The 18,657-nt window shown below is 46.7% G+C and overlaps 1 long non-coding RNA gene across 1 annotated transcript; it reads left to right on the top strand.

Moving 5' to 3' along the window:
• The first annotated feature begins 622 nt into the window (after positions 1-622).
• Positions 623-18,394, top strand: LOC141102521 (uncharacterized). The gene is made up of 2 exons (XR_012235131.1): positions 623-763; positions 17,719-18,394. It is a non-coding gene; the product is annotated as an uncharacterized lncRNA (long non-coding RNA).
• Positions 18,395-18,657: the final 263 nt, after the last annotated feature.

The raw sequence follows: 18,657 nt of genomic DNA, 5'->3' as shown, positions 1-18,657 counted from the left end.
CATTTTAAAAGACTGTATCCATTTTACAATAATATGTATATGTCACAGCCAGCGATTTCTCATGTGCACATTTGTTTAGAGACTTCTCTGCGTTTTAAGTTCATTTATATGGACTTCACCTTTACCCTCACTTTTCTTTTTTTTGGTATTTCACTAGACTTGGTCCTCACAATTGAGGTGTTTGTGAAGAATATTTACCACGTTTATGAACTACATTTTATATATATATTTTGTATTTTTGTTTGTCACATTGTATGTAGCTGCTTCATGTATTAGCTTAGTGCAGTGTTTTTCTGTTTTTGCAATGTATATGTGACGTTTATGAGAAGTTAAGTTTCAATTTCTTATAAATGGTTTGATTTCCCCGAAATGATGTACGAAGCTTTTTCCTGCTGTTAGTTTCTATATGAGTTATTAATATTCTATTTTTGCTTGTTTTAAACATCCTGTATGCCTGTATATCTGTAACTTTACCGTATATTAATGAAAGGGTTGAACTTTTGTTGTGATGTCATTTTGGTTATATAAGTGAAATCTGGAAATAAAATGACCAGATCATTCTGAGAGCTGCATGTCTTGTATGCATGTCATAATTTCCATTGGAATGATCTCCAGATCTGAATGGGTTTGAAGGAACACTCTAGGCAGGATATCATACGAGGGTTCACTTGCTTTTAGAACATACTTACACCCCATCAGCTTTGGTGTCAGAATGTGGGGCGATCATCATTCATGGGATGGTCATAATCCAAGATTAAGTCCGGTGAGTGATTTAATTATTATTATTTCTCTTACCATGACTTTTAGTTTAAAAGACTGTTTCCCTATATGGGATTAACAGAAGGTGTAGTGTTAAAAACATTTATGTAAATGTATGAACCTCAAAAGAAGTCCGTTCGGGTGACGGCAGTGAAAGGGACTCTGAGATAGTTCTAAGGGGTTCTGAGAAGCCCAAAGTAATATAATACAGTACTGTAGGAAGTTTGATAAAGATATCTGATAGAGTGTGCCAGAAAAACACAAACCTCTTTGCTTGCCTTTCTGTCGTTTAGAAGTAAAGAAGGAGATAAAATAAGTAGATAAAATAAGGTAATCTGTCTGTGTGGAATTTGTCAGATATCATAAGGTAAGATGACACCTTTCCATTGTATTGTATTATCATTGTATTATAATGAAACGTAGAGTGATGTTACAATATTTGGTGATGTATTGATGCTGACTTTTAATGATTTACATATGAATGCTTTGACTCTAAACTATAAGATATAACCTGTATCATATTGTATAAATATAAATAATTCTTTTTGCTACTGACATCTCTTGCGAAGGGGAAGTTAGGTGCAAAATTTGGATATTTGGCTTTTTGCCAACAGGGTGCAAGTACTAATATCTCACTGACTGTAATAGATAGTGAGGAATTGTTTGCGGCATTACCGCAATTGAAGGCATTGTTTGAACCTGTTGGCACACTGAGAAAAAAAAAGAGGCTCAGTATCTAATTAGAATGTTTAGAAAGAAAAATAAATATGTATGTTGTGGAGATCGGCTGGACTGAGGCTCCCTATAGTATCCTAGCCCATACATTGTTCATGATGGGTTTAGCAGAGTCATGGGATGGTAAATTAAGGGTTAAATCAACCTTCTATATGCCTGTACCATGTGCCCTAGCTCCTGCCCTAGTTCCCTGTGCCCCACCACCTCCATCTTACATACCACAACGCAGAAGTTAAAAGCTGCAGAGGCTGCACACGCTGTAGAGGGTCAGAGTACAAAACACGCAGTTTTAAAATAAGCAGCAGACACAGAGCAAAAAAGAGGAAGTAACTACGCAGTTAGTTAGACTGAAGAGATAGAGAAGGAAATGGAAAGAGCTTTCACTAACAAATCATCACTCCCCACTGCAGTAGCTTGCAAACAGAAATCATCAGAGTCAGTGTTGGAATTTTGGAAGAAATTCCAAGAAGTCAAGACACAAGATGCCAGACTTAACACTCAAGATGAAATGCACAGTCTTTTAATACAGACTTATCTCAGTAACTTTGTTCCTAAATATGCACTCACTGTGAGACAGCAGATGTCAGACTGGGCTACAAAGAGTATGACTGACTTTCAAAAAAACAAAACAAAAAAAAAAAACCAAAAAAAAACGTTGACTGAAAAAGACGCAGCAAGATGTTTTGACATCCCCAAAACAAACACCAGTACCAACACATTATCAAAATGAGTTCTTAGGAAATCAAAGGGGAAACTTTTATAAAAAAGAGGGAGGGGGCAAGGACAAAGAGGGAGTTACATACAGAGAAAAAGGGGATTTCTTAAAGAAAGGAATCTTAAGGGAAATTGTCTCGCCTTATAATACTCCCATTAACCCAGTAAAGAAGGCAAATGGTGACTATAGGTTTGTACAAGACCTAAGGAACATCAATAGCCTAGTGGTACCGATTGTCCGGGTAGTGCCTGATGTTCCATCAATACTTACCACCATACCATACGATGCAGAGTATTTTGCAGTGATTGATTTAAAGAATGTTTTTTTTTTTTCATCCCTGTAGACGAGGAGACATGGCCACTGTACTCCAAGTCACCCTTGGGCCTTGGACTGACCCTCATGGTTCTGTACTGTTTCAGTATGTTGATGATTTTTTGATTTGTAGTTCTTCAGAGGAGGGATTGCTGAGCTGATAGCCTAATCTTTATTGAAATGGTTACATGTATGTGTGTCATGGTTATGCAATAGAGTTTTGTCTATCAGCTTACCTGTCTCCATGTGTTCATCTCTAAAGACCAGCTGACTCTCACCTGACTGCTTTTATTAACTCTCCTCTAGCATGGCTCCACCCCAGCTTCTATCAGAGAACTCTATATTAACCTCTGTACTGCATCCCAGCCCTGCTGATCAACCTTTGCGTATTTTGGCTTCCTGTTCCTGCCTGCCGTGTGCTCTACGTTTGTTTCTGTTACCGACCTTGGCGTGTTCTCTACTATTCCTGTCTGCTCGTGACCCTGACCTTTGGCGTGTCCCCGACTATGCCTGTTTGCCTGTGACCCTGAACCTTTTTGGCGTGAACTCTGTTGTCCTTGTCTGCTTGTGGCCCTGACCTTGGCTTATTCCTCTACTATCCCTATCCTCCTGTTGCCTACTGTGGGTGTGAGCTGGGGGACCCTGGGGGTCGTGACCTGGAGCCAGTTGCAGCCCAGTCCATCCTCACCACTAGAGGCTCTGGTGAACACCTGCTGGCCCTTAGATTCTGCGCCCCAGGGAATTCTACGCTCTAACCCTGGTGGGATCCGTGTTGGTGTTCCAGCGGCCCTGCCTTCCTTACCACTCGGACTCCCATCCACAGCAGTCAGCCGTAGGGTCCACTGCCTTGCGGTGCACTCCTGATCCCAACGGTGTGCATCTGTCACCTAGCTTCAAGGTGACCTGACAGTTTGATCAGCCAAAACTCTTCTCCCGTCGCCCTGTGGAGCATCCTCTGCCTGCTGAGGAATCTATGCAGCTGGGCCAGACCAGACTAACCCCCGAAGAACGTGCTTGATGCAGAACTCTGGGCTTGTGTCTTTATTGTGGGGGCAAGGGTCATTTTTGTGACTCCTGCTGGCTTCGTCTGGGAAACGCTCGGGTCTAATACATTTAGAAGATGGATTATTGGACCCAGAAACATCACCTTCTCGTCTTCTTCTTCCAGTGTTCCTCCATGTAGGCCCTTCTCCCCAATCGGTCCTAGCATATCTGGACTCCGGGGCTGCCGGCAATTTTATGGACTGGAGAACTGCTTCTTCTATGAAGCTTGCCCTTTCTCCCCTTTCTTCCCTCGCTACACCATGGGTAGTCTCGGCAATTGATGGCACTGTGCTCCCAGGGGGCCCTATCCGTTTCCAGATGCTACCTATTAGGATGTGGGTAGGGATACTCCACCAGGAGTAGATTTCCTTCCTCATTCTACCCAAGGCCTCTACCCCCATTGTATTGGGCCTTCCTTGGCTACAGCTCCACTCTCCACATGTGGACTGGGTCTCTGGGCAGATCCTGTCTTGGGGTCCTTCGTGTTTCTCGTCCTGTCTTCTCAAGGTGGTCCCCAAGGAGAAACTTCCCATTGCTACCACATCCGTATCTTCTGATCTTCCCGCAGCATGCAGCGATTACCGGGATGTGTTCTGTGAGAAGTCTGCTGAGGTGCTTCCTCCCCACAAATCTTTTGACTGTGCCATTGACCTTGTCCCTGGAGCAACTCTACCCAGGGGTCGTACCTACCCTCTGTCCATTCCAGAGACCCAGGCCATGTCTGAGTGTGTCGCTGAGAATCTGGAGAGAGGTTTCATCTTCTTTTTCATTGCTAAAAAGGATGGTACCCTCAGACCCTGCATCGACTATCGAGGGTTAAATGCAGTGACTATCAAAAACCGATACCCCTTACCTCTAATATCTGAGCTATTTGACAGGTTGAAGGGGGCTTCTATTTTCACCAAGTTGGATCTCAGAAGTGCATACAATATCATTAGAATACGGGAGGGTGACAAATGGAAGACTGTGTTTAACACTAGGGACGGGCATTACGAATACCTGGTTATGCCTTTTGGTTTGTGTAAGGCTCCAGCTTTGTTACAGAACTTTGTCAATTAAATCTTCAGGGATTTACTATACCAGTTTGTTGTCATCTATCTGGATGACATTCTCATCTTTTCTGAAAATCTGCTTGCTCACAGAAACCATGTCCGCACTGTACTTCAGCGCCTTAGAGAGAATAATCTCTATGCCAAGCTGGAGAAGTGTTCCTTTGAATGTCCTGAGGTCCTCTTTCTGGGATGTTTTGTTTCTAGTTTGGGTCTTCGCATGGGTCCCGGAAAGGTCTCGGCCATTACCAACTGGCACCTTCCTGCTAGCCTCAAGGCCACACAGTGCTTTCTTGGCTTCACAAATTATTATAGGCAGTTCATAAGGAATTACTCTTCCATTGCCACGCCTATTATCGCTTTAACCAAGAAGGGTGCGAATGCCAAAGACTGGCCTCCCGAGCCTGTCTCTGCATTTCACGATCTGAAACAAGCCTTTGTTTTTGGACCTCTCTTGAGGAGACCAAATCCCGAGGACCCATTTTTTATTGAAGTAGAAGCTTCTTTGATGGGGGTGGGAGCTGTGCTTCTTCAGTTCTTTGAGAAGAGACGTCAACCATGTGCGTTCTTCTCCAAAAAATTTTCTCGGAATTAAATTGGCGTTGGAAGAGTAGCATCATGTCTTGGAGGGTTCCCCTCACTCCATTACGATCTTTACTGATCACAAGAAACTACAATCCCTACAGAATGCTAAACGTCTGAACCCCAGACAGGCCAGGTGGAGTCTCTTCTTTTCTCGTTTTAAATTCACGATTACATACAAACCTGGTTCCTGCGCTCTCTAGGTCATTTGACACTTTGGACGAGGATTCCACCCCTGATCCTGAGCCAATCATTCCAACCTCATGCATTGTTGCCCATTCTACCACCCTGGAATCAAAAATTCCTCCTGGCAAGACCTTTGTTCCCACGGAGCTAAGAGCTAAGATCCTTCGTTGGGGACATGATTCCAAGGTGGCAGGTCATGCTGGGTTCCTCCGATCCTTCCTGCTCATCAGTCATCTCTACTGGTGGCCTAACCTCCGCTCGGATGTTAAAGATTACGTTAAACAAAAGGGGGGTTTTCCGGCGCTCCGCAACATGTGATGTCTAAGGTAAATAGTACAATGGTAGCTATAATAGCACATTAAAATAAGGCAGGTAAATTCTAGAATGAGGAGGCAGCCATCCTCAGAGGGTGTCCATTACCTCTGTTGATAATTAGGGATGAGCTTCGAGTTCGAGTCGAACTCATGTTCGACTCGAACATTGGCTGTTCGCAAGTTCACCGAACAGCGAACAATTTGGGGTGTTTGCGGCAAATTTGAATGCCGCGGAACACCCTTTAAAGTCTATGGGAGAAATCAAAAGTGCTAATTTTAAAGGCTAATATGCAAGTTATTGTCATAAAAAGTGTTTGGGGACCTGGGTCCTGCCCCAGGGGACATGGATCAATGCAAAAAAAAGTTTTAAAAACGGCCGTTTTTTCAGGAGCAGTGATTTTAATAATGCTTAAAGTCAATCAATAAAAGTGTAATATCCCTTTAAATTTCGTACCTGGGGGGTGTCTATAGTGTGTCTGTAAAGGGGCGCATGTTTCCTGTGTTTAGAACAGTCTGACAGCAAAATGACATTTTGAAGGAAAAAACTCATTTAAAACTACCCGCGGCTATTGCATTGCCGACAATACACATAGAAGTTAATTGATAAAAACGGCATGGGAATTCCCCAAAGGGGAACCCCGAACCAAAATTTAAAAAAAAAAATGACGTGGGAGTCCCCCTAAATTCCATACCAGGCCCTTCAGGTCTGGTATGGATATTAAGGGGAACCCCGGCCAAAATTAAAAAAAAAAAATGACGTGGGGTTCCCCCTAAATTCCATACCAGACCCTTGAGGTCTGGTATGGATTTTAAGGGGAACCCCGCGCCAAAAAAAAAAAAAAAAACGGCGTGGGGTCCCCCCAAAAATCCATACCAGACCCTTATCCGAGCACGCAACCTGGCAGGCTGCAGGAAAAGAGGGGGGGACGAGAGTGCGGCCCCCCCTCCCTCCTGAACCGTACCAGGCCACATGCCCTCAACATTGGGAGGGTGCTTTGGGGTAGCCCCCCAAAACACCTTGTCCCCATGTTGATGAGGACAAGGGCCTCATCCCCACAACCCTGGCCGGTGGTTGTGGGGGTCTGCGGGCGGGGGGCTTATCGGAATCTGGAAGCCCCCTTTAACAAGGTGACCCCCAGATCCCGGCCCCCCCCTGTGTGAAATGGTAAGGGGGTACATAAGTACCCCTACCATTTCACGAAAAAAGTGTCAAAAATGTTAAAAATGACAAGAGACAGTTTTTGACAATTCATTTATTTAAATGCTTCTTCTTTCTTCTATCTTCCTTCATCTTCTGGTTCTTCTGGCTCTTCTGGTTCTTCCTCCGGCGTTCTCGTCCAGCATCTCCTCCGCGGCGTCTTCTATCTTCTTCTCCTCGGGCCGCTCCGCACCCATGGCATAGGGGGGAGGCTCCCGCTCTTCTCTTCTTCTTTTCTTCTCTTCTGTTCTTCTTCATTTTCTTCTCCGGGCCGCTTCGCAATCCATGCTGGCATGGAGGGAGGCTCCCGCTGTGTGACGGCGCTCCTCGTCTGACAGTTCTTAAATAACGGGGGGGTGGGGCCACCCGGTGACCCCGCCCCCCTCTGACGCACGGTGACTTGACGGGACTTCCCTGTGGCATTCCCCGTGACGTCACAGGGAAGTCCCGTCAAGTCACCGTGTGTCAGAGGGGGGCGGGGTTCACCGGGTGGCCCCGCCCACCCGGTTATTTAAGAACTGTCAGACGAGGAGCGCCGTCACACAGCGGGAGCCTCCCTCCATGCCAGCATGGATTGCGGAGCGGCCCGGAGAAGAAAATGAAGAAGAACAGAAGAGAAGAAAAGAAGAAGAGAAGAGCGGGAGCCTCCCCCCTATGCCATGGGTGCGGAGCGGCCCGAGGAGAAGAAGATAGAAGACGCCGCGGAGGAGATGCTGGACGAGAACGCCGGAGGAAGAACCAGAAGAGCCAGAAGAACCAGAAGAACCAGAAGATGAAGGAAGATAGAAGAAAGAAGAAGCATTTAAATAAAGGAATTGTCAAAAACTGTCTCTTGTCATTTTTAACATTTTTGACACTTTTTTCGTGAAATGGTTGTACCCCCTTACCATTTCACACAGGGGGGGGGCCGGGATCTGGGGGTCACCTTGTTAAAGGGGGCTTCCAGATTCCGATAAGCCCCCCACCCGCAGACCCCCACAACCACCGGCCAGGGTTGTGGGGATGAGGCCCTTGTCCTCATCAACATGGGGACAAGGTGTTTTGGGGGGCTACCCCAAAGCACCCTCCCAATGTTGAGGGCATGTGGCCTGGTACGGTTCAGGAGGGAGGGGGGCCGCACTCTCGTCCCCCCCTCTTTTCCTGCGGCCTGCCAGGTTGCGTGCTCGGATAAGGGTCTGGTATGGATTTTTGGGGGGACCCCACGCCGTTTTTTTTTTTTTTTTTGGCGCGGGGTTCCCCTTAAAATCCATACCAGACCTGAAGGGTCTGGTATGGAATTTAGGGGGAACCCCACGTCATTTTTTTTTTTTTATTTTGGCCGGGGTTCCCCTTAATATCCATACCAGACCTGAAGGGCCTGGTATGGAATTTAGGAGGACTCCCACGTCATATTTTTTTTTTAATTTTGGTTCGGGGTTCCCCTTTGGGGAATTCCCATGCCGTTTTTATCAATGAACTTCTATGTGTATTGTCGGCAATGCAATAGCCGCGGGTAGTTTTAAATGAGTTTTTTCCTTCAAAATGTCATTTTGCTGTCAGACTGTTCTAAACACAGGAAACATGCGCCCCTTTACAGGCATACTATAGACACCCCCCAGGTACGAAATTTAAAGGGATATTACACTTTTATTGTTTGACTTTAAGCATTATTAAAATCACTGCTCCTGAATAGGGATGAGCCGAACACCCCCCTGTTCGGTTCGCACCAGAACATGCGAACAGGAAAAAAGTTCGTTCGAACATGCGAACACCGTTAAAGTCTATGGGACACGAACATGAATAATCAAAAGTGCTAATTTTCAAGGCTTATATGCAAGTTATTGTCATAAAAAGTGTTTGGGGACCTGGGTCCTGCCCCAGGGGACATGGATCAATGCAAAAAAAAGTTTTAAAAACGGCCGTTTTTTCAGGAGCAGTGATTTTAGACCCTTCTTCTGGCTCTTCTGGTTCTTCCTCCGGCGTTCTCGTCCAGCATCTCCTCCGCGGCGTCTTCTATCTTCTTCTCCTCGGGCCGCTCCGCACCCATGGCATAGGGGGGAGGCTCCCGCTCTTCTCTTCTTCTTTTCTTCTCTTCTGTTCTTCTTCATTTTCTTCTCCGGGCCGCTTCGCAATCCATGCTGGCATGGAGGGAGGCTCCCGCTGTGTGACGGCGCTCCTCGTCTGACAGTTCTTAAATAACGGGGGGGTGGGGCCACCCGGTGACCCCGCCCCCCTCTGACGCACGGTGACTTGACGGGACTTCCCTGTGGCATTCCCCGTGACGTCACAGGGAAGTCCCGTCAAGTCACCGTGTGTCAGAGGGGGGCGGGGTTCACCGGGTGGCCCCGCCCACCCGGTTATTTAAGAACTGTCAGACGAGGAGCGCCGTCACACAGCGGGAGCCTCCCTCCATGCCAGCATGGATTGCGGAGCGGCCCGGAGAAGAAAATGAAGAAGAACAGAAGAGAAGAAAAGAAGAAGAGAAGAGCGGGAGCCTCCCCCCTATGCCATGGGTGCGGAGCGGCCCGAGGAGAAGAAGATAGAAGACGCCGCGGAGGAGATGCTGGACGAGAACGCCGGAGGAAGAACCAGAAGAGCCAGAAGAACCAGAAGAACCAGAAGATGAAGGAAGATAGAAGAAAGAAGAAGCATTTAAATAAAGGAATTGTCAAAAACTGTCTCTTGTCATTTTTAACATTTTTGACACTTTTTTCGTGAAATGGTTGTACCCCCTTACCATTTCACACAGGGGGGGGGCCGGGATCTGGGGGTCACCTTGTTAAAGGGGGCTTCCAGATTCCGATAAGCCCCCCACCCGCAGACCCCCACAACCACCGGCCAGGGTTGTGGGGATGAGGCCCTTGTCCTCATCAACATGGGGACAAGGTGTTTTGGGGGGCTACCCCAAAGCACCCTCCCAATGTTGAGGGCATGTGGCCTGGTACGGTTCAGGAGGGAGGGGGGCCGCACTCTCGTCCCCCCCTCTTTTCCTGCGGCCTGCCAGGTTGCGTGCTCGGATAAGGGTCTGGTATGGATTTTTGGGGGGACCCCACGCCGTTTTTTTTTTTTTTTTTTGGCGCGGGGTTCCCCTTAAAATCCATACCAGACCTGAAGGGTCTGGTATGGAATTTAGGGGGAACCCCACGTCATTTTTTTTTTTTTATTTTGGCCGGGGTTCCCCTTAATATCCATACCAGACCTGAAGGGCCTGGTATGGAATTTAGGAGGACTCCCACGTCATATTTTTTTTTTAATTTTGGTTCGGGGTTCCCCTTTGGGGAATTCCCATGCCGTTTTTATCAATGAACTTCTATGTGTATTGTCGGCAATGCAATAGCCGCGGGTAGTTTTAAATGAGTTTTTTCCTTCAAAATGTCATTTTGCTGTCAGACTGTTCTAAACACAGGAAACATGCGCCCCTTTACAGGCATACTATAGACACCCCCCAGGTACGAAATTTAAAGGGATATTACACTTTTATTGTTTGACTTTAAGCATTATTAAAATCACTGCTCCTGAATAGGGATGAGCCGAACACCCCCCTGTTCGGTTCGCACCAGAACATGCGAACAGGAAAAAAGTTCGTTCGAACATGCGAACACCGTTAAAGTCTATGGGACACGAACATGAATAATCAAAAGTGCTAATTTTCAAGGCTTATATGCAAGTTATTGTCATAAAAAGTGTTTGGGGACCTGGGTCCTGCCCCAGGGGACATGGATCAATGCAAAAAAAAGTTTTAAAAACGGCCGTTTTTTCAGGAGCAGTGATTTTAATAATGCTTAAAGTCAAACAATAAAAGTGTAATATCCCTTTAAATTTCGTACCTGGGGGGTGTCTATAGTGTGCCTGTAAAGGGGCGCATGTTTCCTGTGTTTAGAACAGTCTGACAGCAAAATGACATTTTGAAGGAAAAAACTCATTTAAAACTACCCGCGGCTATTGCATTGCCGACAATACACATAGAAGTTCATTGATAAAAACGGCATGGGAATTCCCCAAAGGGGAACCCCGAACCAAAATTAAAAAAAAAAAATGACGTGGGGGTCCCCCTAAATTCCATACCAGGCCCTTCAGGTCTGGTATGGATATTAAGGGGAACCCCGGCCAAAATTTAAAAAAAAAAAAATGACGTGGGGTTCCCCCTAAATTCCATACCAGACCCTTCAGGTCTGGTATGGATTTTAAGGGGAACCCCGCGCCAAAAAAAAAAAAAAAACGGCGTGGGGTCCCCCCAAAAATCCATACCAGACCCTTATCCGAGCACGCAACCTGGCAGGCCGCAGGAAAAGAGGGGGGGACGAGAGTGCGGCCCCCCCTCCCTCCTGAACCGTACCAGGCCACATGCCCTCAACATTGGGAGGGTGCTTTGGGGTAGCCCCCCAAAACACCTTGTCCCCATGTTGATGAGGACAAGGGCCTCATCCCCACAACCCTGGCCGGTGGTTGTGGGGGTCTGCGGGCGGGGGGCTTATCGGAATCTGGAAGCCCCCTTTAACAAGGTGACCCCCAGATCCCGGCCCCCCCCCTGTGTGAAATGGTAAGGGGGTACATAAGTACCCCTACCATTTCACGAAAAAAGTGTCAAAAATGTTAAAAATGACAAGAGACAGTTTTTGACAATTCCTTTATTTAAATGCTTCTTCTTTCTTCTATCTTCCTTCATCTTCTGGTTCTTCTGGCTCTTCTGGTTCTTCTGGTTCTTCCTCCGGCGTTCTCGTCCAGCATCTCCTCCGCGGCGTCTTCTGTCTTCTTCTCCTCGGGCCGCTCCGCACCCATGGCATGGGGGGGAGGCTCCCGCTCTTCTCTTCTTCTCTTCTTCTTTTCTTCTTTTCTTCTCTTCTCTTCTTCTTCATTTTCTTCTCCGGGCCGCTCCGCAATCCATGCTGGCATGGAGGGAGGCTCCCGCTGTGTGACGGCGCTCCTCGTCTGACAGTTCTTAAATAACGGGGGGGGGGGGCGGGGCCACCCGGTGACCCCGCCCCCCTCTGACGCACGGTGACTTGACGGGACTTCCCTGTGACGTCACGGGGAATGCCACAGGGAAGTCCCGTCAAGTCACCGTGCGTCAGAGGGGGGCGGGGTCACCGGGTGGCCCCGCCCCCCCGTTATTTAAGAACTGTCAGACGAGGAGCGCCGTCACACAGCGGGAGCCTCCCTCCATGCCAGCATGGATTGCGGAGCGGCCCGGAGAAGAAAATGAAGAAGAAGAGAAGAAGAGAAGAAGAGAAGAAAAGAAGAAAAGAAGAAAAGAAGAAGAGAAGAGCGGGAGCCTCCCCCCCATGCCATGGGTGCGGAGCGGCCCGAGGAGAAGAAGACAGAAGACGCCGCGGAGGAGATGCTGGACGAGAACGCCGGAGGAAGAACCAGAAGAACCAGAAGAGCCAGAAGAACCAGAAGATGAAGGAAGATAGAAGAAAGAAGAAGCATTTAAATAAAGGAATTGTCAAAAACTGTCTCTTGTCATTTTTAACATTTTTGACACTTTTTTCGTGAAATGGTAGGGGTACTTATGTACCCCCTTACCATTTCACACAGGGGGGGGGCCGGGATCTGGGGGTCACCTTGTTAAAGGGGGCTTCCAGATTCCGATAAGCCCCCCGCTCGCAGACCCCCACAACCACCGGCCAGGGTTGTGGGGATGAGGCCCTTGTCCTCATCAACATGGGGACAAGGTGTTTTGGGGGGCTACCCCAAAGCACCCTCCCAATGTTGAGGGCATGTGGCCTGGTACGGTTCAGGAGGGAGGGGGGGCCGCACTCTTGTCCCCCCCTCTTTTCCTGCGGCCTGCCAGGTTGCGTGCTCGGATAAGGGTCTGGTATGGATTTTTGGGGGGACCCCACGCCGTTTTTTTTTTTTTTTTTTGGCGCGGGGTTCCCCTTAAAATCCATACCAGACCTGAAGGGTCTGGTATGGAATTTAGGGGGAACCCCACGTCATTTTTTTTTTTAAATTTTGGCCGGGGTTCCCCTTAATATCCATACCAGACCTGAAGGGCCTGGTATGGAATTTAGGGGGACCCCCACGTCATTTTTTTTTTTTAATTTTGGTTCGGGGTTCCCCTTTGGGGAATTCCCATGCCGTTTTTATCAATGAACTTCTATGTGTATTGTCGGCAATGCAATAGCCGCGGGTAGTTTTAAATGAGTTTTTTCCTTCAAAATGTCATTTTGCTGTCAGACTGTTCTAAACACAGGAAACATGCGCCCCTTTACAGGCACACTATAGACACCCCCCAGGTACGAAATTTAAAGGGATATTACACTTTTATTGATTGACTTTAAGTATTATTAAAATCACTGCTCCTGAAAAAACGGCCGTTTTTAAAACTTTTTTTTGCATTGATCCATGTCCCCTGGGGCAGGACCCAGGTCCCCAAACACTTTTTATGACAATAACTTGCATATTAGCCTTTAAAATTAGCACTTTTGATTTCTCCCATAGACTTTTAAAGGGTGTTCCGCGGCATTCGAATTTGCCGCGAACACCCCAAATTGTTCGCTGTTCGGTGAACTTGCGAACAGCCAATGTTCGAGTCGAACATGAGTTCGACTCGAACTCGAAGCTCATCCCTACTCCTGAAAAAACGGCCGTTTTTAAAACTTTTTTTTGCATTGATCCATGTCCCCTGGGGCAGGACCCAGGTCCCCAAACACTTTTTATGACAATAACTTGCATATAAGCCTTTAAAATTAGCACTTTTGATTATTCATGTTCGTGTCCCATAGACTTTAACGGTGTTCGCATGTTCGAACGAACTTTTTTCCTGTTCGCATGTTCTGGTGCGAACCGAACAGGGGGGTGTTCGGCTCATCCCTATTGATAATCAATGTTGAAAAAAGGAGGGGTGTGGAGGCACCAACTGTGGTAGCTTGTTTATGCAAAAATAAAAGTTAGTGTAACAATTACACTTACTGGTTCGCAGGGTGGAGGTGTTTCTTTGAGATGGAAAAGTGTCCTGGGATGTGTTGTTATCTTGTTTCCGGCTCAGATTTCATTCCTTCAGGCGTCTGGGTGTGAAGTCTGTACACAGGCTGAACTGCTGCATCCAGTGCATGGAAAGCTCCACGCTGACCACTCTGGAGTGCAGAAGAGGAAATGACGTCACTGATGCACGGCAAACGTCCAGGCTGGTGTTGGGGATAATGCAGGGATACTATCCCTGCATTATCCCCAACACCAGCCTGGACGTTTGCCGTGCATCAGTGACGTCATTTCCTCTTCTGCACTCCAGAGTGGTCAGCGTGGAGCTTTCCATGCACTGGATGCAGCAGTTCAGCCTGTGTACAGACTTCACACCCAGACGCCTGAAGGAATGAAATCTGAGCCGGAAACAAGATAACAACACATCCCAGGACACTTTTCCATCTCAAAGAAACACCTCCACCCTGCGAACCAGTAAGTGTAATTGTTACACTAACTTTTATTTTTGCATAAACAAGCTACCACAGTTGGCGCCTCCACACCCCTCCTTTTTTCAACAAAGATTACGTTAAGGCTTGTCATGTCTGTGCTCAGTCTAAATCTTCCACACAAGCTCCTGCTGGTCTTCTCATGCCCTTGCCCATTCCTAAGGAGCCCTGGTCTCACATCGCCATGCATTTTATAACCAATCTTCCACTGTCGGAGAATAATACAGCCATTTGGGTGGTAATCAATCGGTTCTCCAAGATGGCTCATTTTGTTCCTCTTCCTGGTCTCCCTTCTGCTTCTGCCTTGGTTCCCATCTTTGTACGAGACATTTTCCGCCTTCATGGTGTTCCTTCCCATGTCGTTTTGGACACGGGTGTTCAATTTATGTCCCGTTTTTGGAGAGCCTTTTGCAAATCCCTCAACATTACCTTGGATTTTACCTCTTCTTACCATCCCCAATCCAATGGCCAGACTGAGAGGATTAATCAGGAGTTGGAGGTCTTTCTCCGTACCTTGGTCTCGGCTCATCACGATGATTGGGCATCACTACTCCCATGGGCAGAGTTCTCCCACAATAATCATGTCAACGTCAGTTCTCAGAAAACACCCTTTATCACTTTTTATGGAAAACATCCTCAACTCCCTCTTCCTATGACCTGTTCTTCCGACATTCCAGCCTTGGCTACTGTTCAGGAATCATTCAATTCCATGTGGGCTGACGTTCATGATTCCCTCCAGAAAGCTGCCAACAAATTCAAGAATTTTGCTGACCATCGCAGGCGTAAGCCGCCTTCTCTTCAGCCAGGAGACAAAGTCTGGCTCTCCACCAGGAACATCAAACTCTGGGTTCCTTCTCTCAAATTTGCCCCAAAATTCATTGGTCCGTACACCATAACTTCTAAACTGAATCCGGTTTGTTTCAAGCTCCAGATTCCCAAAAGCCTCAAAATCTCTAACTCCTTCCATGTTGTCCTTCTGAAGCCTTTAGTCCTCAATAAGTTCTCTCATCCTCTCTCTACCGCAGCGCCTGTCTCTGAGGATAATCAGGAGTATGAGGTTAGCCAAATTTTGGATTTCCAACTCTGTAGAGACATTCTCCAGTACCTCGTGCATTGGAAGGGGTTTGGTCCTGAGGAGAGGTCGTGGATCAAGGCTTCTGAGGTCTTTGCACCTCGTCTGTTGAGGAAGTTTCATTTGAAGTTCCCCTCTATACCTGGTCCCAGGCGGGGAAGGGGGAGGCCTCGTAAGAGGGGGGGTACTGTCATGGTTATGCAATAGAGTTTTGTCTATCAGCTTACCTGTCTAAATGTGTTCATCTCTAAAGACCAGCTGACTCTCACCTGGCTGCTTTATTAACTCTCCTCTGGCATGGCTCCACCCCAGCTCCTATCAGAGAACTCTATATTAACCTCTGCAATGAGACCCTGAACCTTGGCGTGAACTCTGTTGTCCTTGTCTGCTTGTGGCCCTGACCTTGGCTTATTCCTTTACTATCCCTATCCTCCTGTTGCCTACTGTGGGTGTGAGCTGGGGGACTCTGGGGGTCTCGACCTGGAGCCAGTTGCAGCCCAGTCCATCCTCACCACTAGAGGCTTTGGTGAACACCTGCTGGCCCTTAGACTCCGCGCCCCAGGGAATCCTACGCTCTAACCCCGGTGGGATTCGTGTTGGTGTTCCAGCGGCCCTGCATTCCTTACCACCCGGACTCCCATCCGCAGCAGTCAGCCGTAGGGTCCACTGCCTTGCGGTGCACTCCTGATCCCAACAGTGTGCATCTGTCACCTAGCCTCAAGGTGACCTGACAATGTGGTCACAAAATGTCTAAGAAAAAGTTACAATGTTGTCAAAAACAAACAAACAAACAAAAAACTGTTGAATATTTGTACTCACAAAATGAGAAAGAAGAGTCAGTCACAAAAGAGTTGCGGCTCTGATGGGTCTGCCCCTCCAACTTAACAGGAAGGACATACTCACCTTCCTAGGTATGATTGGTTACTGCCACCAATGGATACCTGACTGCTCTTTCAATGACAATATATTGAGACAAGCAACCCTCTCTGAAATGTTTGATACTGTAAAATGGTCTGATGAAATGTTAAAAGCTTTTGCCATTTTGAAATGTGCAATGGTCACCAGCCTGAGCCTTGGCCTCCTTGAATATGGCAAAATGTTTCACTTGTTTGCCAGGGAGAATTGCAGAACCATGGCGGGAGCACTGGCCCAGGAACATAGTGGGAGACTGTGCCCTGTAGTTTTTTTTCTCAAAGATGGTCCCGGTGCGCTCTAGCGTCCTGTGTGATGGTGGTTGAGATGGCCACTTCTTTCACTCTGGGACATGACACCACACTTCACATCATCCACAATGTGTCAATCTTGTTGAAAAATGTACATACACAAGACATGTCTGCTCAGAGGTTGAGCGGATATGAGGTGATTTTGCTGTCCAATCCAAAATTGCACATCAAATATGCTTCTCTCACTGCAGGCCCAGCACCCATTTAAACACCCTTTTAGAATTAAAAAGGAGAACAGGATGAGGTTAATATGACTGCATAAACCTCATTCACCAAGACACATCATCCAGGTCTCTTTTATCTTCCACAGCACTACCAGACACACAGAATGTTTTTGTGGATGGTTCTTGCTCTAGGCTATAGTACACTGCAGAGCACACACAGGTCAACAGATAGAGATAGCCAAGGGAAATGAGCAGGTCTGGCTGACCTTGCTGCTAAACATGCTGCTATCTCACAGACAACAGACATCTAAATTGCTATGCTGATACCTGACCTATCCCCATTTGAACAGTCACTTGCAGATCTCCAGGATTATGCATCAAATTATGAGTTAAGGGACTGGAATGGAAAGGGTGTGTAGGAAGATCCAAGGTCTGGACTTCTCTGCAAAGAGGGGAAACCATGTATACCAACGGCAAGTGCATTCATAGTACCACGGAATAGGCCACACAGGTATACAAATCACGGTTGATCTCACACACATGCCCAAACTAGGCAAAAGACAGGAGTATCTTTTGATAATTGTGGACATGTTCTCAAATGGTCCAGCTTTTATAGCCAGGGTCTGCCAGGACTTGGTAAAAACTCTTAAGATAGAATGGAAGTTTCACATTCCCTACCACCCTCCAAGTTCAGGAATAGTAGAAAGGATGAATAGAACAATAAAAGACAAGATAAGAAAGGCCATAGGAGGAACCTTTGCCAACTGGAGAAAGTTCCTCCCAGCAGTCCTGGCAGAAATACGTTTTTTGAAGTTTTGATGAGTAGACCTTCCCCCCCCCCCATACGCCAGAGCACCTTTAATGGTAGAAAAGGGAGATTTAGACTTAATACAGGAGGAATATGTAAGAAAACTGGTTTAAATATTGGATACAGTCAAAGAAATGCTGCTTGCACCTCTTTTTTTTCTTCACAGGAAGTTACTCTTCACGGAGGGAGACACCATGGTATTCCAACAGCTGAACAGAAATAAGAAGCGAGAGTATCCCTTTGGACCTCCTACTACAGCGGTTGCAGTGACCAGAACAGCTATCCTGGTGGAAAACTGCCAGTCCTGGATCCATGTCAGCTGAGTGAAAAATGTTGCCCAAAGCACCAAGAGCAGGAAGGAGATCCTAAACATAGGAGGCCCTCAAGCAGAAGTTCAAGCAGATGAAGGAGGAGTTCCTGGAAAAGCAGGTCCGGCCAGAGAAGATGACCTCGCTTATTTCACCACAGACTTCTGGCAAAGCATTTTGTTTCCTGTTCCTGATCACCCTGATAGTGTTCCCGCCCACTTGGACCATCACTAACTGTATTTACCACCCTGAAGACTTGGGTTCCATTAAAAGTAATTGTGAGAACACACATACACGGGAGAACATTACAGTGATTTAAGTTAGAAACAAGAGAGACATTGAGGATAATTTTGCTGATAAAAATGCTTTTGCTAAAATTTAAATATGCTTATGTTCAGAAATCAGGATTTCAGAAATGTTGGATTTGTAGCAAATTGCACCCTAGCACTGTTAAGATACCATTAATGGCCATGCCTTTGAATATCACCCCCCTTTTTAAAGGAAAGACTCCCCTTGATCTCATAAATATCAGTAGAAGAACAAATAATACCATTACCTTTCACATTATTAGTAGAAGCCATAATTCTACTTGGTGTTTTAACTTAGGAAATCCCACTAGAAATGCTCACACTTGTAGTATGTATTACCAGAAACGGACTGATTGCACCATCATGACAAGGAAGTGAGATCATACAAATATGATCAAAGGGGGGATTGTAAGGATATTTTAGCTGGCTGTCCACCATTTTAAAAGACTGTATCCATTTTAGAATAATATGTATATGTGACGTTTATGA

The sequence above is a fragment of the Aquarana catesbeiana genome, linkage group LG07 (assembly GCF_042186555.1).
Source record: "Aquarana catesbeiana isolate 2022-GZ linkage group LG07, ASM4218655v1, whole genome shotgun sequence".
Lineage (NCBI taxonomy): Eukaryota > Metazoa > Chordata > Amphibia > Anura > Ranidae > Aquarana > Aquarana catesbeiana.
Note: the sequence above shows the minus strand (reverse complement) of the source record. Positions and strands in the feature narration are given on the sequence as shown.